The sequence below is a fragment of the Thunnus thynnus genome, chromosome 15 (genome assembly GCF_963924715.1).
Source record: "Thunnus thynnus chromosome 15, fThuThy2.1, whole genome shotgun sequence".
NCBI classification, from domain to species: domain Eukaryota; kingdom Metazoa; phylum Chordata; class Actinopteri; order Scombriformes; family Scombridae; genus Thunnus; species Thunnus thynnus.
Window position 1 is genome coordinate 15,996,683 of NC_089531.1, and position 24,193 is coordinate 16,020,875.

Here is a 24,193-nt window from a genome sequence, read left to right on the forward strand (position 1 = left end):
AATATGGCTCCCATGTTATTCACCAGCCTTCGTCATTTCCATTGAAAATGAGCCACTGGGCAATGGGGAAGCGGGGACAGTTTGTTATTCACAATCTGTTCAAGAAAGCAACATTTTATAGGCCATTTCAGAACAGGAAGATAAACTGAGTGTAGGCTTTTACAGGTTTTCAGGCATTTATAAAATATAGTTAAAAAGTGAAGTTAAAATTCACAAATAGAAACACTGTGTTAGAACAGTGTAATATTATTATTATGACATTAGACTTTGAGCCACTTTCTCATTAGAGTTCAGAGAGCTGTGGAGCGACAGTACACAGTATGAACTGATGAAAATCCCACCCTAAGCTGTGTTAAAGGATAACACAAACACTCCCATAGTAAACATGAAGACATATTTATTATTCATTTTGATATACTTTGGCCCTTATTGTCAGTATTACTGGCTTTCTGCAATTCTGATTAAGGAATTTGAGCTCATCATAATAAACACTGTGGTCTGAACAGGAAGCTTAATTTTTTGTTGAATCTATATTATATTCTTACAAGCTTTGTTTATTAATGTTTGAATTTCTGCATCCTTTACAAGGAAGCCATAGATAAAATAAATAAGCCAAAAATGCAGACTTAAATTCTGTTGTCTTGTGAACATGACGCTGTATATGCAGGTGTCTTCTTAGCATTTATGTTTTTTTTTTACATGCAAGTTGCTCCCACTCAACACCTCCCTACACAAGCCTGCTGCTTTTTCGCTGCAAAACCACATCATAAACTCAGTCCTATGCATTTGATTTTTCTTTTCATGTTTTAAAGTACAGTCACCTCACAGTTTTGTTCTGCCACCTAACAAAACTGCTAGAGGCAATAACTGACCTGTGCCACTACTCTTGTTATCACTTTGAATTTTCTCCATTTCATGCCACAGGGAGCCTTTTGATGGACTATGTTAGACCTCAAAAGGCCATCCTTTTAGAAGTGGCTTAGTTTTGTCCCCCCCCTCTTGTCACCTCCCTTTAAAAGTAATTCAGGTTAATGGCTCCTCCCCCAGTAAAAGATCCCCCTTCTTTGGGGATAATATTACAGCAGATGGCATATTGCTGCCTTCGCTGGGCCTAAAATTATCTACCGTGCTACCATACAAAATACATAATTGATGAATTCAGTGTTTAACCACCTCTAATATCAAGGAAAGGCTTGAATGACCCCAAGCATATATGCATTGCAGGTACAACAATATAGTTAGGTATCATAATCATGTCTTATTGTTATCAAAAGACCAAAAAAAAAGTGATTCTGTTTTTTCCTGATCACATCTGTACTCCGCAATTCAGTAAAAAATCTTTATGATTTCTGTGCATGGTCACTAGGACCAAGAATATATCATATTAGTAACAAAACCGTTCTGTTAGCTCAGCTTAGAAATGTGACTTTCAACTCATAGCTGCAACGTAGCCCAGGACCTTCTCTGAAAGTCATTCTAGTGATGCAGATCACAACACAAAATGCTGCCTCTATGGTTTCCTCTAAATTTATTTCAAGTTTATACAGAAAGTGGTAAAAAATGCGACTCTGTAATGTGAAAATGATAATAGCTCATGTAAAATGCATGAGCTGCCTTTTATCCTTTGTCCCAACTGCTAATAAAACCTGAATAGCCAAATTAAATCGGAGCAAATATCACAATCCAAACAATGTGGTGTGGTACCATAAAATTTACTCTTTAACACAAGTCCCAGCCGTCCTCAAGAAAGACAGAGGAAAGAAAGGGATTTGATAATTACTCTTGCTGCTCTGTCTGAAAGTGAGACCTCGAAGTCTGCTGCAAATTTAAGGTTTCCACTGAAACAGAATTATTCCACTTGCTCTATCTAATGTGTCTTTGATGCTACCCAAACAATATTTTGACCTCCAGTAACATCTAGTAGGAAACTAATTTGCTCAATCTGTCTGAGCTGCTCTCTTCTTCTCCCTCTTTTCAATACAGTATATTGGTTTCTGACTGACCACAGCCACTGAACATGTTTAATTAGAAGTTAATGTCATCAGTTCTGGATGACTTGTACAGAAAGCCCTGGATTAATGGCTCTAAATTGCTAATAAAGGTGTTGTGTTTTGTTTTTCTTATTAGGTTCTGTAATATCACACTGAAACCCATACACAAGGCTGTGTGTGTCTGAGTGGAATGGAAAGGTCAGGTGGTTTACGAGAGGATCTTCCTGTTTTCTAGTACTGAGAGGTACATAAAATACATATGGAAACAGCAGAAGTGCGAAAATCAGCATGCAGAGACTTGAGGCTCGCTCAAGATACGTAATCCCTCACAGTGACCATCGTGTCTACTTTTATTATTATCAAGGTTACGTAATCGTTGTGCTGTAACGCAGCGTTCGAATCAGACATCAGTTCAAGCTGCAGGACCACAATGATAGGATTGCTTTGACAAAAATGAAAGGAGACAGGAATGTTCAGTTATTAATTACTGTTTGCAAGCACATATTAGGTTTATGCAAGCTGATTTTTGGACCGTATGGAAATGAACAGAAACCAATAGCTACATGGACTGTAGAGAAAGAACAATCAAAAATCTGATATGCTTTGGGAATTACTGTCATATGTGATAAGTATGAACAATTTTCATTAATGGGCTAAAACATGCAAAAACTTGAATATGCTGGAAGTTAGTAGCAAGTACTACCAGTTGCCTAGCTTTCCCATGACACTGCTTGCCATATAGCCCCATCTAGTGTAAGAAAAACAAAATATTCTAAATACAGCAACATTAATGAAGGGTAGAGTGCAACTTCTCTATACTGCTCTGAATGGGCCTCAAGTTATGTGATCAGGTTGTATATACGATGGATAAAACATAATTATCATTACATTATAATAATATACATATATTTTATCCCTGAATATGTTAATTTACATGATATTGTACACAACTCACAAATACTAAATATTAAATGACAAATTGCTTACTATAAATTACTATAAAATGAAAATATCTTCGGGAATGTTATCAATTTACCCTGAAAGAGTGAGAACAGAATATCACTTGACAGAAGATGCCAACAGCAAGAGAGACAATGGTGGAGAGATGTGGCATGAATACAAAACAGAATGAATGATTGGCTTTGCCTGCTGTTGTCTTGAAAAGCAACATTGTCATTCAGGCAAAGTTGCCAGTAGCTCAGTCAAAAAGAGGATTAAATAATGACTGGCTTTCTGGCCTCAGAGCGACTACACTGTGTTGTGGATAAACAGTTGTTCATCATTTACCAATCCCCTATTGTCATATTCATAATGCTGTAGTCTAGCTCTACCATAGAGATATATTTTCTACCAGAAGGCATGGCTGGAACAAAGCCATATATTACACAAATCTAAAATACAGATGCTCTCTACTGGCAAGATTTAACATTATGTAACATTTTATCATTAAAACTAGATCCACTATCTTCTGCTTGATATTCCTATGAATTTGACCATTTATGAGGCACTGTGAGATCTCATCAGAGATTTCAGCAAAAATGTCTAAAGCTTTGGCATGGACCACAGCACCTCATATATTCAGCACTTCAGATAGTGCAAAATGCACAGTTTACAGGTGTGGGGTTGAGCACACACTACACCTTAACTCAGGAACACAATTCAGAAATGACTGTTAGTGTTGTCTAGACAAGCTGAAATCAAAAACCCTGCCATAGTAATCAGCTCCATTTCAGCCTCTCCGCTTGCGTTCTTAAACTTGGCAGTAGCACAAGTCAAATGTCTGACAATGTAATGTACGCAGTGTGTGACGAGACACTGAGTAAAGCAACAGATCTAGTGTTAATCACATGTTGCTGTTTATACGCATTGCCCACATCAGGAAGCCACATGCTTCCGTAGCGCACGATGACAGTTGGACCAGATATCTTCTGAAGTCTTTGATAAGCTATTCTTGGATCAAAGCGGAATAATGTCTGAATAACTTCTAATCTTTTACTGCTTGAAGATCAATTTCTCAGTGGCCTAACATATCTGGGTTTTGACCCACTTTTGTCTTAAGAAGAAATCATTCTTTATTTCAGTCACTTGTTAAAAACAAAGTAATAGTAAGCACTTAGAGATGTAGGTTTGTATTTACACAGGCGCGCATTAACCTGAAAGTCACTGCTGTAAATTCAAACTGGCTGGCTGATTAAATCTCAGTGTCAAAAAACAGTATGTAAAATATCATACATATTAATATAACATGAGCGAGAAACACTGTCCTCTATAGCAAGACGCTCAACCCATAAACTCCTTTAAACAGCAGCCAACAGAAGAAAACTACCCTGGCCAGCTCCCAGATGTGGATTTATGGACGACTTTGAGTGTGAGGCTGAATGGTATTGACAAAGAACAAATAAGTTTAGTCACCCTATCTACAAACAGGAACTCCCAAACCATTTCATGAGGATAAATGTATGAACACAACTGGCAAAGTCAAATAATGCAAGTAGCAAAAGGGAATCAGAAAAAGAATAAAAGCTGGATGTCAGAGGCATGGAATCAGATCCCCGGATTCATGCCTTTGGCTTATTGAAGCATTACATCCACAGGCAGCATATTTCCCACTTGCTTCCCCTGTTGCTGTAGAAAGCTCATAGGGAAGTCAACTAGTTCCTATTACCACCCCCATAGAGTGTGAGGCTGTATAAAGATTCACTCAGTCAGATGGGATAAAGTCAGTGTTCAAAGCAGGAGAGATTAGGATAAGGGGTGTGTGTGTGTGTGTGTGTGTGTGTGTGTGTGTGTGTGTGTGTCTTTGTCTGTGCACATGACTGTGCATGCTCTCATATTAATTCAACAGACTCCAGCATAGTGTGAGAGCAATATGACGAAGCAAAAAAACAGAATAGAGGAGAAAATATGAGGAGCAAGTGGGGGGGGGGGGGGGATCAACCCTCAGGCTCTCCACCGAACAGACTCAGTCTATTTTTTAGCCAGAGAGCGTCTGTCACAGGGTAGTCCACTGAGACTGCCCTGCCACAGTATGAAAAGCCTTGCATGTCTGTTCCACGGGATATCACACACACACACTAATATGTGCAAAGAGGATCTGAAAGAAAGGGAAGGTAATGAGAAAATGTAATGCGCAACCACACATAGTGTTATTGCTGTTCATCTGTGAACTACAGGTCAGGAAGACCTGTGGGAAAACAAGACTAAAACAGAGCTTATGGGGATACTTGTTATACTATATGGGCAATGATTTCTATCTGATCCTTTTCTGCAGTGCCATGTTCTTTCTCATTATACGCTGTTGGATTTTGACATAAACACTTTCATTCAATCCATAATTCAGCCATCACTCTTGAAAGATGTATTTTAAAGTGACATTTTAATTGGCACAATTCAATATCCGTACTGGACATAATGATAGAAAATTATGTTCATGCAAGGGGGGAAAATAGTAAAATATTCTCATATTTTAATTTTGTCTAACATCCTTTCATGTCAAACTATTGGTTTAACTATCTTTATTAATCACTGATTGAATAATAATTTAGACTGGATTTCTGTCTTAATATAAAAGATAACTGCATTAATAGTTGCAGCCAAGTATGAAGATTTGCAGAATTAATGTAGAAAGAAAATTTTATTAGCTATATATATTTTGCTTTCAACTACTCATGAGGCAGCACATTACTAAACACTATTATTTGTCAGACTCTGCTGTATAAGCTAAGACATGAGTCCAAAGTGGTAATTATCATTATAGGTGCAACCTGCATTATTTTTAACAATACTCTCCGGGCCTGATTGCACCAGTTAATTGAGAAAGCCTAATTGTCCCCACTGACTCTAATCTGGTTTTAACTGGTTCACTTTAATCTAACACCTCAACTGTGACTTTGACTGTACAAGTAACAGGTCATATTTTATGATCCAGCAGGCAATCCAAACTGTTAAGGCTTCACTGAGAAGTGATGGCTGTTGGATCACTGCAGGTTTTAAACAGATCACTGTCTCCATCTAGTGGTTTGAAGTTGTAGTGGGAAGGAGTTTTGGCAGTGTAAGGTTTCACTGGCAAAGGTCAAACCTTGAATGATGAAATGATTTCAATGTTAGAGCAGGCTGAGGGTTTTATTTATGCATTTATTGGGGGATAGTTTATCTCATCTTATCTATGTTATCTACAAATTCTAAGATGTGGCCATTGAATGAATGAATGATCTACTGTAGCTTGCAGTGTCTGATGCAGAGAGAAGAGGTGGGATGTACACAAAAATGACTTTAAAACTACAAAAAAATAGTTTTTTAAAATTGTTTAATTTGATCTATAACTGCAAAAGGTTCAGCAACAGTTTACTCAATGTAACCTAAAGCATCACATCTTTAATACTACATATCCGGAGCTTTTTGAAATATAATTTGATATGGAGAGGCCATTTCTCTCTGAGGTGACACTGTACCAGCAGAGGGTGACTCTCTCCCTCTCCATAGGCCACATTCTCAAGCACACCAATCTGCAGTGGGAAGATATATCAAGATCCACTCCCAATTCATGCCCCTCCCCTCAACATGCAGATGTTACTGCTTTGGCTGTGTACTGCCCAAAAAGCACAATCAAACACTTTGAATACTGCTCGGTCTTTTGTGTCTGCAAACCAAATATCCACCTTCTCCCTATGTGAGAATCTGGTCTTCACTCTTAATCCCTGATGAGGGCAGTATAGCTTAGTTAAAAATGTTCTCTTCAAATCACACCATCAGCTCAGCTCCTCTCTTTCTTCTCTCTCTCTATAGCACCTTACTTTAAGTCCCTCTCGTTAGCCTTTATAAGGATTAGACAAACAATAAATGGTTTATAACACACCATAATGCAGTTAGCAGATATAAGAGTTTATAGATGTATTTGTCAACAACTACAACTCCTTCTGTGGGTATCCATCAGAGAAGGTTGGTGTATAAACATATAATGCATGACAATGTAGTGAAACACAGTTGTAATAATAATAAATACTGTACATTAATGGCCTTATATATGTTCATAACTACATTATAGTGTGTTATAAACCATTCATTAAATGTTTGTATACTAGTTGTAATTGCAAAATAGGGGTACTTAAAGTAAAGTCTATTTGAGTACTAGTATAATTGTGCCTCTGCCTGGATCCATTATGGTTAGTTTGGCCCTGGGGGAAAAAAAAATACTGTTTTATAGTTATACATATTTACCATTTGTATAAAATGTATTGGCACCATGTACTGTATGTTTTAGATGTATAATGTCAAAAGCAAAACGTTAAAGTTAAAGTTATATGAATTCTGAATTTTTAAAAACATTTACAAAGTTCCCAGTTCTTAAAAGTGACGTGTTTAAACGTCATGTCACAAATGTCATGTCATATTTTTGTTAAGATCTGCATGCCTATGATGAAATCAACATGGTATAGTAGTACATGCTAAAAAATACAAAAATCCCAGTATTCATGCTCGTACATTATGTACACAGCTTCAGTGTTACATCCTAAAGCCTATTTATTATTATTATTTATTAATTTTGATACTTACATATCTAAACAGCATTTCTTATTACACTGAGTTTAAATGTGGTGAACTGCAGCATTAAGTTTTTAGTGTTTCTTCTGTTTAAGCATTTCTTTCAGACTAAAAATAGAGTTCATTTTAAATTCCTCATTTACAAAAATTAAACATTTACCAGTGGTGTGTTGGTTTGTTCATGAATAAGAAATGAAACATGGAACAAGATTGCTCCAATGAGCTGAGAGATAACTTAGCTAAATAAAGCATAATGCACTCATTCTGCCTCTGAGAGAGGGGTGAAATCTACAGTACATCTGAACTGTATACTACTTGTCTGTTTCACTGACCTAGAAATTTCCTACTGATTCACTGAACTAAGATCTAAAGTGAAGCTTACTCCATATCTGTCGGAAAGACCTTGTGTTTGGTGTTCATTCTGTAGAATGTAGGGCAGGTGTGCTTACTCAACTGGAATTACTCACGTTTTGAAAGGCAAACTTTTCCATAGTAGTGAAGACGCTAGTGTAGAGGCCCAATAGATGTGAAAGCTGGCTAATGTTTTTAGCAAGTGGAGCGGGGAGACATTATGAAAGATGTTGATGGCAGTAGTTCACTTTGGCTTAACATTTTCACCTTTTGGCCCACATATAGCTTCATGGTGACAAAATCTTAACTGCTATTTGATGGTGAAGGTGAGATCGAGGAGCTGTTTTTTCACCTTTACACGCAATACATTCCAAAAAGAATATTTATGAGATTGAAATTATTCTTCATCATCATCATCAGCATGAATTAAATGTCATGGTTCCACAAATGAGCCATATTTCCCAAAGATCTAGCCTGACAAACTGTAAAAGGTGTGTTAACGACAGCTGGTTCCTGCCAGTCATTACACGCATTGACAAGTTAGTGGCAAACATGATTATGCACAATTACTAGAAATTAAACAGGGAAAAAATGAGTCACTTTCAAGCTTACTAAACTATTATCTTAACACCAGTTTTGACATGCTACACGTTATTCATTCTTTGATGTAAAAGTAAAGAGAAGACTAGCAAGCTTTGAATATCTGTAATCAAAGTCACATTCAGTTTGCAGAAGTGGAAACAACGTTCATTTAATTAAATCTCATCAGTATGGCAAGATGGATTGGTGCAAATTGAATTGGCAAATGACTGCTAACAGTTCCACATAACTATCTACTTGCCTCATTTCCACAGTCTACTGGCTCCTGTGAGTTCCTGTGTTAGCTCTGTGATGGACAGACCTATCCAAAACATTTCCTCCTATCCATCAATTTTCTACACCTACTTACAAGGCCTATTCCAGCAGGTGCTGGGAAATGGCAAATAAACACATGGCATCAGTTCATTGCAGGGCTCCTAGAAGTAAGTTAAGTCAAGTTAGAAAGCCTTCAGTCTGAAAATCTAGAAGTGTTCACTTGCATTATATTTCTTTCATTCATTCTTTAATTGTCAGGGAATTAGCATAGTCTTCCCACTATAATTTGTAGCTGTGATGTGCCAAACAATAGTGGCCCGTAGGGGAGATGTGCTTAGGGATTTTAACACAATGTGAAAAGATTGATATGTGGCCTTATGCTTTGTTGAAGTCCACATTGCAAATCACATACCCCTATGGGCAGCAGAGTTGGCAACTGTCATAGTCACCAGGAAGTGCGCCAATTCGGCCTGAGCCAACTCAACGCGTCAGACACAGCACAGCACAATTATTGTCCTTTCCTTCAAACACAAGGTGACTAAGCTGTTGAGAGCATCCTCAATATATCTGGTAGGCTAAACATGGAATATAGACTCACTTGCCTTGGACATGATGTTAGTAGTTTCATGGGTGAATTATTTCTCCATCCAAGAGCATAATTAATTTGCTTTAAGTGCATAATTAGGAATATCAGTTTTTTTTCTCTCATTTTAAAAAGCTGGAAATACTGCAACTGAACTACATGAGCAATTTTCTTTATAGTTCAAAACAGTCTCCAGAGGGGGAGGAAGAAAAAGATAGTTTGGGAACATAGTTTATATATCTGATAGATAATTTCAATTAAAATTGTCTTCAACTCACACATCAGACAGCAATACCTACACAATAGTAATAGTAACCTATGATGATCTATCCAGCATTTATGACATTGATTATAATGAACTGTCACACTTTTTATTATTGCACAGTCCCATGTTGGGAAAACTTAACACTGCAAAGCATTCATATTCCTTTTTCGGTTACATTCTAAAAATCAGAAATAGATGTAGAGTGAATCTGTTTCCAGTCAATTTCTATATATTGTACTGTATAATCGACAGTATTGACAATCTACAGCATTTCCTTCCCTCCCCCATAATTTACAAATCAAAGCCTTGTCTGTATCCGTTTCAATGCAGTTTACACATCCAGATTCCTCAGAAAACAAAGACTGATGCACAACTGGGAAAAGGCAGAGCTTCTGTTTTTCTATATGCTATTAATACCAAAGGTGCTCTAACAGAAAAAGGTCCGATGATATCCCAGCAATACTGCATTATTACTGAATGATCTCTCTTCGAAGACATCACTATAGCATTAGGGGTTCAGTCACGCTAGCCTTAATAGCAGTAAACCAGAGAGTCCAAATGGAAGGGGCTAACCTATTAAGCTGTGTTGCACAATTTTATTTAACCCTCTGATGTACAAACTGTTCCACAGATGAAATGTAGCATGGTCTGCAGTCAGTCCTGAGACAAGAGTGGATGTTATTAACTAGATTAAGTTATTGTCTAGGTAATGACTGAAACACATAAGTAGTCATTACAAAATCAAGTTTCCAGTACCTTTTTTATTTGTGCAAAGACTGACTGGCTGATGAATGTCACTATTTTGTCCAGCAGTACTTACAACCATAGTTGTTTTGACCAACATAAACCCCAAAAGCACATGCATGGCAACTAATCAAAAAAATTGAAATGGAAAAGGAAGGCTTGTGAGCATGACTACATACAGTTAATACTTATTAGTCATAGATTAAAAAAAATATGTTTTACAGGAGCATACAGGCTATGTACTGTCTCTATCACCCGTCTCTATTTCCTGCTCTATTTCTCCCTGATGCTCATCCACTCATGAATATTGCTCCCTCTCTCTCTGTCCTGAGGCAAGGTGACGTGGACAGCACTGAATAAGCTTTAATGCATATCCAAACACAGTTTGTCAGCTTTGAACTATACTTGTCTGACCATCTTTTCCATGCCCATCAGCTAGTGTTAGAGAACTCTTATCCTAAATTGATTCTGTGCAGCAAAGATCTATGGATTAGGAGGTAGACAACAAAGCAAGGACTGACAGCAGACTTGAGAAGTACTTAGGGTATGTGAAAAGAGGCAAGAGAGGGGTGATAGATAAAATGGGTGAGATATGACAGGAATGTCTTATTTAGCTGCAGGGCAGAGGTTCACATCATAGATTTACGCATGTGTTTTTTGCACCTTATCATGTCGAGGCATTGCTTATGCCGATGTGTGGCTGTGCCCTGATCCTGCTACTGTAAAAGCAAGTGATGATTCTGCTTTGGTTTGAGACCTGTGAGTGAAAAGTCCCAGGCAAAATCCAGACAAAAACTAATGTGACATGACAGGGTCCTTGGGCAATACACTGACCTGCTACCTGCCATGGTGTCAGCTAAATGGCTAAAAGTCAAATGTGAAATTTCCCAACTATCAAGGCTTACATTTATATTATGTTATAGAGATTTTTAGTGGAAGCTGAAATACCAGCTGTGTTGCATTATGGCTTCTGCAACACTGCTGTCTCTAGATTTTAGAAATGAGCTATTTTGGTAGTTTGTTCTACAGTTCTAGTAATCCACACTTGGCATCAGTTATATCAGCTTGCTTTAGCTAATGTGTTTCCATGGATCTCTGTTTATCAATAAACCTCTTTTGAAAAGCAGTTTAAAGGGATTTCTGTCTGGAGATGGAATGAGATGATACTGGTGCAAAACACCCTCCAACAGCAGCACTGAGAGGGATCTAAAAACGATACACTGTTGGCTGGTAGGCAGTCTGCATTATAGGCAAATATGTGACATCATGTTAATTTCTAGTATTTAATTATAATTATTTATTGAAAGTTTTATAATTTGTACTAATTTATATGACTATTGCATCACAAGCACATATTTATTAGTTGCCCTATCTTGCTCAAGCAATGAGTTCGGTTATATAGGTCACATTTGTATAATCAGAGGATAGACATGCACATATGTGAGAACTCATTAACGCGCTTGCTTTAGTGGGATTCAACATTTATCAGAGACTATGGCTGGACCCCAGATTTCGTTACGTAAGCCATTGATGACATGGAGGTTGTCAATGTGCCACTGATAGCACTTTATCTATCCAGGCTAACTGCACATAGATTAAATGCACATGAAAGGGACGGTCACATAACAAAATCTCTGGCAGGATTTACACTTGAAAACATTGAACCAACATTTCTTCTGTGTTTTATGTTTAAAACACAACATTGTGGGATGTGTTACTCCTTACATTTAGCTAAAAAAAACAAAACAAAACATGTTTTAGATCATTTACAGCAAAAATGTGAACAATATGTAAGAATACATCATTGGTAGATTGGAACAGGTATAGCGCAGAACACATCACATCCTACAACTCACAATTCTCCTCACAGGCTGTCTGAGACATGACAGCTCTGTGGGGTAAAGAAGTAATTAACAAGGAAAATGATTAGTCTGATTGAAGCAAGAGAGGCAGTGAGGAGGAGCACGTCAGAGTGAGTGAGATAGCAGGAAGAAAAACTTCTGACAATGACTTTGTGACACAGACTTACACACACACGCATACACACACACACACGCACACACACTAGTGACTGATTTCCCCCAGAGCCTCCGGGCCTGGACTATGGCTGCTTTTAGAGATAAACCACCCTGCTATCTTTTGGAGATTTCTCTTTCTTATAAGTTCCATGAAAGCTGTTGGACGCGTTTTTTTGAAGTCAGCATAAAGTGTGCCTTACTTTTGCTTGCATGTTTAAATCTGTCTGTAGTTCATAGAGTTCATTTGTACCTTCTGTGACAACCAGATCGCTCCCTTTCTAAAGGTTTTAGGAAAGCATTCCAATTACTATACATATGTCGACTTACATGTACAAAAACATGCAGGGAACACAAAATATGGAATTATTTGCCTTCCTCCTGCATCTATCAGCCTTGCACATAGCACCAGTTAGCTGAAAGTATCCAACCTGGTGTAGTGACAGCTCATTTATTCTGGTGGCACAGAGGTATTTTGTCAGATAGTGAAAGTACACCAGACATTTTCTGCTGCACACCTGGGTGAGGGAACATGTTTCCTAACAGACTGTGTCAGCTAGAAAGTATTTGTGCTGATTGCCTGTGTGTGTGTGTGTGTGTGTGTGCTCAAGTGATATCCCAGCTACATTTATCACTCAAATATCCTGATACAGCTAAGGGATCTACTGTAAGTGCTGAAATTGGAAATATGAAAGTTACAATTGAAATAATGTGTCTTCACATGTGGCAATGTGGAAAGTGTGCTGTGTGATAAACAGAATTATTAAATATATCCTTAGTATTTATTAAGTTTCATCCTTCATGAAGTTACTTTTATAATACATGCATTTATGTAATCATGGCAGGTGTTTAGGGCATCAGTAATCTTGTAGGTTGACCTTTGTGTCACCATGGCAACAGGAGCGACTGTTGAGTGAGTGTCTTTGTTGTAGCAGTATTTTCATGGTTCCTGCCCTATGAATCATAACAGAACTCTCTGCCGCAGACAAAAACTCAGCATTCACCCAATAAAACATCCAGTTTCTTCACTAAAATGATCCTACCAAGGTCAGTTAGATCATGTGAAGTGCTCACAAAAGCTCACGATCTCACTGCTTTGACACCAACATAGAAACATTAAATTCTATATCACTTTTCCTACTTTGTATATTGTTACAACCATCAGTACATGGTATGCATCTTAACTAAACAACCTACCCATTATGATACTTCTAAAATATTTTTAAAATCGTTAAAAAGAAAAATAATAATGCTGCAATCAATAAATTGATTCTGCACAGGCAAGTTATTTAATGGTGTGTTGGGTGGTCCTTGTCAACTTGTCTACTTAGGAAAAATGTTGTATTTACTGTGTGTTTCTATGTGGTCATCAGTCACTCGTAATTAATAATACATCACATAAAATGGACGATAGAAAAATCTAGGTGCACTTCTTTGTGATATCACAGTAAATCCTTTGCAGATAATAGTATTATGTACATAAGGCGCAGGTTAAACCTACTCGTCCGGTGCTGTCCAGTTCTCTGAAGACAACACCTTTGCTTGCCACGTCCTCGAAGGAGATGGCCCATGAAATGAGAAAGCTCATGTCCGGCAGGCCATTTGGCCCCATCTGGTCTTTTTGGTCTCTCCACTTGAGGACATCCACATGTTCCATTACTCCAGCCCTCCTCTGTCATTTGATCCTTGGTGTCCTAATGAGAAAGACAAGGGATTACACAACTCTGGCTGAAAATAATATCCTACCCCCCCTCACACAATTTAACAATGTAACAGTCATGTTTAATTAAGGTATTATTTCATAAAAGTGGTATTGGGTGAAATGACACAAACTTTTTTCATTACCTCTTATTTGTCACTGAAAGAATGGATCCCAATGTTATGCTGCGTTCATGGGAGCTATTGAAAGTGTTCTGCACTCTTTACTATCAGGCTTGGATGCCAGAATCTCCCTTGGGCAGTGCATGTAACGCACTTTGAACTGCACTGTTCATTGAGGCGTACAGAACGAGTAAAGTGGGGCAGATGTGAATGTGTCTAAACACCAAAAAGCCCCAGCAGAATTAAATAGGGATGCAGGCGCACACAAGCAAGCATGTGCTTGAAAGGGCAAGTAAAAGTATAGACATGCAGTGGTGGATATGAGTGAACCTATAGACTTATATGAGCATCTTGAATGGAACAAGCAGAGTTAAGTTCAACTGTGTCTTGCAGCTCAGAAATATATAGACCTTGTGATTCTCTGACACATAACCTACTGTAGCTTCCTTTATGACCAGTTAGCCCTAAGGCAGTAAAAGTACCCAAAAAAAACTTTAAAAACAATTAATGCCTTCTTTTGACTTCTAAGAAGGAAAAACTAATCTAATAGGGAAAAATTTATAAGATATACTGTGCCTCATTTTTCAAATCTTTCATGGGTATCTTCTGTTCTGCTACAATTCATTAATTAAAATGACTAATTTAAGCAACTAATTAAACGTAACTTTGACTTAAGAAAAAAGCATTTGTATTCTTTCTGATACTAATGAGGAGTGGAATTTATAAATGCACCATCCTTAGTTTAACAAACTCATAAACTTTATTTCTTAATAACTGACATTACTGAGTCAGTTTGCGGACTTCTGAAGTCTTCTCTTCTTGTGCTACTGCTGCAATCATTTACTTAACAGGTGATCTATTTTTTTACCCGTTTTTCCATGTCGATCATGTCATGAAATACTGTATTGCAAGATGGTGATCTGGGTTGGGTTGGTGTACTGACCCAAGATCAGCAATTGCTGTAACCATGTGCGTAACTTATTTATGTTTTCCATATAATCTGAAATCATTCACTTATTATCTGTTTGACCTTTTTTCCATCTTGACCAGACCACAGCTACAGCACTGATGACATTATTTCATGATATGATCGAGTGTGGTTTATGTGAGGAAAATGGAGGGGAAAATATACACATGCTGGAGGAGAAACTGCAGTGAGCTCAACAAGGGTGTGATATGCAACATCAAAGAACATTAAATCAGATACCTCATTGTAAGAGTTGCTATGACAGCAAATGTTCATCTGATAAGTTGTGATTGCAAAAGCTTTTCCAACACTCATGCCAATATCTTTCTGTCAAAGTCATTTATATAGAGATTAGTTAAACCTTAAAACAAGGTGCTCGTTATATTTTATACCTTTTTGTAACCATCTTCAGTAGAGTAGCTTAATGGAACACTTTCCCATACCTAGCAATGTACTTCCCTTTCAAACTGTGCAATATCACAGTACCAAGACTGGCTTTTTTTTTCCAGGAGCACTGCATGTGAACCTGGAAACCCTCTCAAGGCATTTCTAAGAAAACTGTGGCGATGCCTGATAGTAACCTCTGTAAATGATCATCCAAGCATATCAATGTAAATGGTACTAAGCCACTTGCTAAAAGGCTTTCTTTGATGCACTAACCAGAATCGATCGTCATGGCTTGACTCATGTCACACTGAACTATAAAATAGGATTCCTACAGGGATTATTTGACCCTTAAATTAGGGATGGATGACTGTGTTCACAATCTCCATTATATAACTTTTTACATAACTTTTTTAAAATAACTTTTTAATGTTTGTTTCTCTTAAAATAACTATAGTATTTCTTTAAGAGGAAAGATAAACATTTCTCATCTGCAGCAAAAGCTTTTGAATTTTGAATTTCTTTATTTGAACAGGGACAACGTACAAAGAACATTAACCTAACATAAAAAAGGGGAGATTTGATGTGCCATTACTGAAGGCAGAAAGAGGACACCATCTACTATATGTATACACATTATAAAAGTACATCAGGCTTGGACCCTTCACTATCCAAGCCTGACAGTAAGGAATGCAGAACACTTTCAATATTGCCATATGGTTTACTAAAACTAGGGATGCACGATATTGGATTTTTTGCCGATATGCCGATATTTCCAACTCACTGTGGCCGATACTCGATGCCGATACCGATATATGCACATATTTTTTTCCAGATGGCTGAGGAGAATATTATGCATGCAAGCATAGATTGTACTAAGTATGATCAAGAAAGACATTATATGAGGGAAGAATTTAGGAAGACTCAAAACTTTAATGAACTTGCCAAGTGGGTGGAGCAGTAGAGTTTTTATTGGGTTCATTAGACAGATAAGACTAATGTGTAGGATTTAATCTCTGGTCCACACTCTGGAGCAGAAGGTGGCTGTAATGCACCTAATACGGTGGTTGCCAACTGCCGTTATAAACCACAAAGATTTTTTTTTCCAAACAGAGTGGTACATCCTGTCAGCCGAGGTGTTTCCTATCTGTGCATCCGAACGTAGCAGCTCCTCGATGGACTGCTTCTCCCTGATGGTCCCGGTGCTTCCTCCACAGGCTCCACTTCACTCAGCTGCCCGACAGACCCGCTGCTTCTTCCCACTTTAACCTGAGTAACAAACCGGGGCTCAGTGCTCCGGTTGGATCCACATGGAGAGCCGAGGCTAACATTAGCCGAGAGGCTAGCGGAATGGTAGCCGCAGCATAGCCGGAGAGAAGCACAGCCAGCTAGCTCTGCTAGCCTCCCAGCTAACGTTAGCCCCGGTTCTGCATGTGGATCCAACCAGAGCACCGAGCCCCAATTTGTTATTCAGGTTAAAGTGGGAAGAAGCAGCGGGTCTAACGGGCAGCTTGTGAAGTGAAGTGGAGCCTGCGGAGGAAGCACCGGGATTGTCAGGGTGAAACAGTCTGTGGAAGGAAGCACAAATCGGCCTCTCATAATCGGCAGAAATGACCAATACCGATATTTCATTTTAGAGCTTTTATCGGCCAATACCGATGACGTGCTGATAATATCGTACATCCCTGACTAAAACCATGTGTGATGTCTTAAAAATGAAGTCAGAAAACAAATCTGTATTCACCTGTGCTGTTCACCTATATGGTACTAATTAATGATTTTGCAATAGAGTTAAATGGTCTTTAAAGGGGACCTATAGAAAATAAGGAAAAGCATAATAGGTCCTTTAAAGTTCCCCTCTGCACCGTATATTTAGTGGTACTTATTTTCCATTAATGGTAATGACTCAGATAAATGGCTGGTATTCAAGTCTAACTTTCTCACAACAGCTCAGGCTTCCAGCTTTTATGGAGACATTATGAATTAAACATTATTGAAATTACTTAAGTATGAATTTTAATTACTTTTTACACTGCTGAACTGAGGACAATCAACTACAGAAGCCTCACAGCTTTGTGCAGTTTATGCAGTGCAAATTATTAAAAGAGTGTGAGATGTGGCATGCAAGAGATGCATCAGACACACAGTTCTCTGCTAGCAGGAAATGATGATTGGGTTGTCGGGTGACACCTATTCTGATGGATAGTGACAATAAAAAATATATTTAAGTAAGGTTCATTAAATCCAATTATTTTTAGTGGAAATGTAGGGTTCCCCACATCATCTAGGTCAGTGGTTCTCAAACTTTTTCATGTCAAGGACACTTAAACTGACACAAATTAGACCACAGACCACCGTTTGAAAAGATTTTGTCCCAAGATCCCCCATCTGATAAGACTTTTTCTTTTAGATGTTTTATTACAGAAAGCGTATGAAACCCATGACCAAAATAGTCATCACATTCTATCATTGTGTTCCTTATGGATGGAATTATATGAAAATAAATTATTCCCCTTTTCGCTTTTCGACTTTGAGAAACCACTGGTCTAGGTCATGGGATATATCACCACCTATCTGAAAGGTTTCATTAGTTCTTATGAAATTAACTTGATGAAATCCTCAGATGTGAAGTGAAAGGAAATTTCTAACTACACAGAAAATCTGGTTGCTTCAGGCTTGCTGGATTATATCAGTTAGGATGGAAGGAGGACATTATTAATGGAAATTATTAGTGGAAATTAGTCATGCCCACCCTTCTCTCAGCAACAATGTCCAGTACGGCTTTGAGTAAGGCACATAAACCCCAGTTGTTTTAGTGAAGCTCCCTCAGACAATGTGAGAGAAGTTTAGGTGATGACTGCAGCATAGTAATGTTACACACCCAGCATATAAAATGCATCCTCTATGTTCTATGTAATGCAGAAAATACCCACTGCGCCATGTCAGACTTGCCTGTTTGCAGTCTACACTACACTACACTACCAGCATGGTTTCACAGGACAGTGTATGTGTGTGTGCGCAAGAGGTAATACTGAGGAGTCTCATGATAGTAATCTATCATACAGTCAACCAGCACTGTGCTGTGGCATAATGCCACTTTGATACTGTATTCCATGCACATGTATACATGTGCTCGCGCACACACACCACACACATAAAGCTAGAGTCAGCATGCAGCAGACTATGAGCAAGCACACAAGGGCAAACACATCTCAAACAGCCAGTGATGTCACCAGAGTACTTCTGGCCATCTGCAGAGCCTGTTGGTGAGACTGTGCACGTGTGTGTGTGTCCAGAGCTGACTAATCTTGGCTGTCACCACAAACGCCCTGCGGGAATCATCCATTACATTCTCCTTTGTCCTCCACAGACACACACATAAATGCACACGCAATTCATCATGAGTAAAGTGTTCAACTTTCCAGTGTCCCCTTTGCCCCTCTGTGCCACAATTGGTATTTTTTTTACTTCAGCATGCTCACACCTGAGGCTGAATCACATCTGCATGTTTTGTACCAGCCACTCACACAGACACACATGCAGTACACACAAATGCAAATTATAAAATACATCGATACTACATAAAGGAAGAAAATTGAGCTGGTATGTGGGGAATTATCCTCCCTTTACTGACACAAATGAAACACGGGGTTAAAAATGTATTCAGATGTGAAAAGGGGGACTTATATGACGACTATGGACCCATAGACTGTAAAATATAATGTCCATAGCCACCTTGACGAGCCATCGTGATGTCACCCATTCGTTTGTGGACTCCTGTTTTAAAGCATGGATATAGAAATGTTTCAATATCTATGTTTTGAAGTCACGAGTTTGCATTTTGACGGTCACCATCTTTGATTTTTGGAGCCAGATGCATGGCCAGAAGTGACCATATTTGGGCGAGAGGGTGGCGCAGACTCTACCGCTATCTGCTAGCTTGGTTAGCATGGCACATTTACAGTCTATGGTTAATTGCGATAATGCTAATGCTAATTTTCGCTAGCGAAAACAAGACTTTTTTAGCGACCAAGATGTTAAAATTAACTTTCATGAGCTGAAAACACACTGAAGTAGCTAAGGCTACGCCTACACTCCGTAAATCTGGGGTTACACTATAATTATGTTACTTAGCCAACATTGTCGTTGTATTGACTTGCCTGTGACGACACCCACCTGTCACTCAAAGCGGCCACGCCCTTAATTAAATGCATACATTTAAGCCTAAATAAAATTAAAATTAGTGAGTTATATAAAAAAATCACATCCCTTACAGTTGTCATGAACAGGGAAATGACCTATAGAGACTAAAACAGTTTTTTGTACCAGGCTGTGAACATGTTCATTTCTGCTTTAAAGTTGGGCATTTTAACATCGGGGTCAATGGGGATTAACCAAAAACTGTATAACTCACTTTTTGGAGCCAGCCTCAAGTGGCCATTTGGGGAACTGCAGTTTTTGGCACTTCCGCATTCACTTCATTTTTCAGCCCGGGAGGTTGCCGTATATGAACCTTGGTAAATCTAAATACCCTGCTGAATACACACATGCATGGGAATGATAAAAGTGAAAAACGGTAAATTCATGCAAATATAGACTACATCTTTGTATATACATTTTTTTCATTCTGTCTACATCCTCTAGTGATGCACCAAGTTTCTTGTTTCCTTCCTTTCTGCAGGTTGTTAACATGATAAAAACTGATATGGGAAATATACCTAATCATGGTAATTGGAAGGTAATTTTAACACATATGTCCGCCAAATAATAGTTCTTGACAAGTGTTTGCCTATGATTATTCACCATTAGAATTATCTGATTAATCTACCTTCTTTGCCCCCTTATTCCTACTCATAAAGGGTAATGTCATGTTTACGTGACACACTTAAGCCACACACTGGGTCACTTGTCCATCACAGGGCTAACACAAATTCTACAATCCTAAAGAAGTTAACCTGAGGCAAAGACAAATATTTGCAGTAAGTCTATAGGACCTTTGCTCTTCATGCATACTGCATGCAATGATTATGGTCGAGAGACTATTAAGTGTCACATCTGATGCATTTGTAGAGCAGTTGTGGTCTTACATTTTACATTTTGAGGTAGGCTAGAGCATAATGGCTTTCCTAAAAAGCTTTTAATCTTATGGAATATAACTAAAAGGCCAAGGAGATAAAGCAATTACTCTGTGGATGGCCTCCTAAGACCTAAAAATTCCATGAAGTCACATTTGTCCTTTGGCAACTGGAACGTGTGTCCTCTGCTGGGATTTGCAGGCTATCACCACGTTATGTAACTATCGTTGGAGACGGTTCCTTCCAGCACAGTTTACAAATACGCTTGTTTGACTGAGAGGATGAACTGAGAAAGAGGAACTCGCCGTTCTCCGCTTTGTCCCTCTCTTGAAGACAGATGTGGAATACATGTCTCTTTCACTCCTGCAGTCTTGACGATTGCCAGGATATGACGGCGTCATTACAATCTCAAGTGCTTTCTGCCAGAAGAGATCCTGTTGTTTCTGCTGTAGCTGGCCAAAGACAAAGTCATGAAAAACTTTATGTTCAGAAGTAAAATTGGTGGGGAACAGTTTGTGAGTGCTGATAAAAGGAAAAGTGACTATCACTGATACTATAAAAACTATGGATAGCTGGATATCATTAAGTATATATTTGGCTTTTGTAGAATGATTTCACTTGTTTCATACTTTAGTGTCACAACATATTAATTTGCAAAGACAACAAATACTTGATGAAAAAGTGATCATATTTGTACTTTTAATATAAAACACACCCTCCTAAATATTGTTTCACCCATATCAATATTAATGATTACATATGAATGTAAAATACATGCCTTTTGCAGCCCTGCCAAACCAAAATGGAATAAAACCTTTTTAATTTTTTTAAATCTAATTTCATTAGCAAATTCTTTTAGGATACTGTCCAACACAATTTCCAACACAGAGAAGATTCGATTATTTTAAGTTGTAAATCTTGAAAGCTTTCAGAAGCTTGGACTACTCACTGGTCTTTTATAGCAAAACTGAAACTAGGCTCCAAGCTAGCAAAGAGTTTCCTCCTACATTTTGTAACAGGTCAAATACAGATGTATTTCTCAACGGAGATAAGTGTCACTTAAACTGGATATAATTTAAAGTTAATTACCTAGTAACAATGAATAAAGTTCCAAAAATAATCTTAAGAAGTCCCAATGAAAGGTTAATTGGTTTGTTTTCGTTGTAGTGAGGCTACTTATTAGTTGTCTAAAGTAGCTGCTATTATTTCTCATTCCAATACACTAAAATGACTCAAAGATAAGAGGTTGCACATTCAGTATTTAATCATACTTTACCATAAAAGGAATCAAGTTATCATTGAATACTTGCGACAAGACTGTCATCGTTTGTGGTACATGTACCATTTGCCTAATAAGGCCATCGTTAGCGATGATGTGTTGCCAGTTTTGTGGCTCCGGGGATGAAACTCTTGGCTTACACCAGATGAGACTAATTTCTTGCCTTTTCCTCATCCTTTTCACATGTGCACATACTGCCTTTACAAACACTTGTTCATTCTCTCCTCCTGCTTTTTCAAAATCTTTCATGAGGGCCAGATAGATAGTGCAAATGCATACACCACTCTTTTAATTTCTTGACTTTGACTTTGTTGCCCAGGACAGGATACTTCATTGGTGACTGAGTGAAACTTAAAGAATAAACCTCTCTGGGCAGTTATGAGTTGATAAAACAGCCCCATGTGTTTAAACATCTAACTCCTACTCAGATCTTTTTATTTTTCATACACCTCTATCTTCCTCCTCCTTTCTCGCCCTTCCATTTCTCCAGCACTCTTCATTACAGTGATGAGAGTAACGGTTGTTACTTGGCAGGGACCACCAAGCAACAACTCCCATGCCTCCATACCCCATGCCAGCTCTTCAATGTAAATATGCTCCAGTTTTGTACAGCACTGCTACAATAATCAGTCAAAAGGATGAGAGGACACAACACTTGTCCCTGTGATAGAACAATTTGTTGCATGTGTTAGGTTACCAGATAAAATATGCATAATGTACTGGCATCTATGGGTCTATAGAAACAGGATGTAGGTAAGAAGAAATGCATAATGGCTATAAAATTCAATGAATGATGAGGAGACTGTTACTGTATATGACTGTTCAAGGCTGAACAGCTTCAAAAAATGAAGTAACCAACACATAAACCAATAGTTTGCTAAATCATTGTTGTTATGTATAAAAATGGTTAAGCATTGGGCATGCACACAAACACTGAGTGATGCTCCTATTTGGAAAAAAACTGAAATAATAATAATAATAGCACTTATGTACAATCCTACTGTAATTTTGCAGCTGAGCATCGTCATATTGCATCTGATGCTTCAAAAAGTGCTAAACGGTTTGCCAGAATTTGAGGAAATTACATTCTTTTCATTTTCTTTTGTCTCATAATGTTGTAATGAAAGGCTGTTAGATCTGAGCTTTGATTAAAAAAAAACCCACTCATAATTCTCTTCAGCTGAGAGACTGTTAAAGCACTTTGCAAATACAGTTATCCTGACAGACATCTTGAAGTACATTTAAATAATTCCCATCATGTTCTCACTCACTCAACCCCCAAGATATTAAACATGCTGTCTGAGATTTTTAAAATACAAATCACCAAATTAATAAAAGAGTCAGTGGGATTTACAGAGACAGATATGAAGAATGCTGGCACACACACACCATGAAAATTTCATTCGGGCTTGAACTGTATTTTGTGTTGAATTTCTTCAGTATCTGTATTGAAACATACTGTAAACTTTAAATTTGCTTGTGAAATTGCTTGAAACTAACAATGAAAAACAACATTAATGAGAAATTTGAGCGTGATAAGACAATGTAGGTTTTCAATTTACCTGTATTTGTTCCAGAGTAAAATCTAATAAAAGGAATTAAACCAATATAGCAAAAAAAAAGGCTTTTATTGATAAATGCATGTCATACTCTATCGGGTCTCTCTAGCCTCCCACACATGGAACCAGCCATGTATAAAATGTTCTCTGAGAGACCCAGAAAGGCGGAAAAATAAACACTAACACTAACTGTGCTCTGCTGTGTTTCTGAAAATAGCATTTCTATTAGGTACAGTCACTGCATTTGTATCAGCACAGTTTGTATCAGCACAGTTTGTATCAGCACACAGCAGTTTACACATCATGCAAAACCAATCGTACTGATTATCCACTGAAATCTAGGCCATTCCTAATCAGCAGTCACACAAACTAAGATTAGATGATGATAATAACCAACTTACTGATGGTTGCAATAACCAATCTAACTTGATGGGTGAATAATGCAAACTCTACTCCATCAAAAGGCAACAAAACCTCTAATTTAATAAGTCAATCCATCATTTTTTGGCTTCGAGAGAGCCAGACTCCTTCTGCCAGTTCTTTGGTTCTCTCTGACAGCTTCCATTCTGCCCAGTAGCGTAAATCATCCCTCTCCTCACCCGCATCTACCAGCTCAATGCTCAAGAACATTTCTTTATCCAAGATCACTGAAGCTAACACCGAGTCTGAAGTTTGTCTGGCTCTTGGCACCCTGGGGGAGGAATGAGAAATCCCTCGAAGAGGGGCTGGGCCACTTTTAACCTCTCTGCTTTTGACTTCCTCT

General features: G+C 38.1%; 1 protein-coding gene across 3 annotated transcripts in view; it reads right to left on the reverse strand.

Moving 5' to 3' along the window:
- dtnbp1b (dystrobrevin binding protein 1b) overlaps positions 1-24,193 on the reverse strand; it is a 67,051-nt gene that overhangs the window by 38,375 nt on the left and 4,483 nt on the right. For 2 of the 3 annotated variants that reach the window (XM_067612869.1, XM_067612868.1), the window contains one exon: positions 13,847-14,039. The gene's annotated coding sequence lies outside the window, so the exon portion shown is untranslated. Of the gene's footprint in view, positions 1-13,846; positions 14,040-19,931; positions 20,258-24,193 lie in introns of those variants that run through there. The other variant, XM_067612870.1, reaches the window with a different exon arrangement.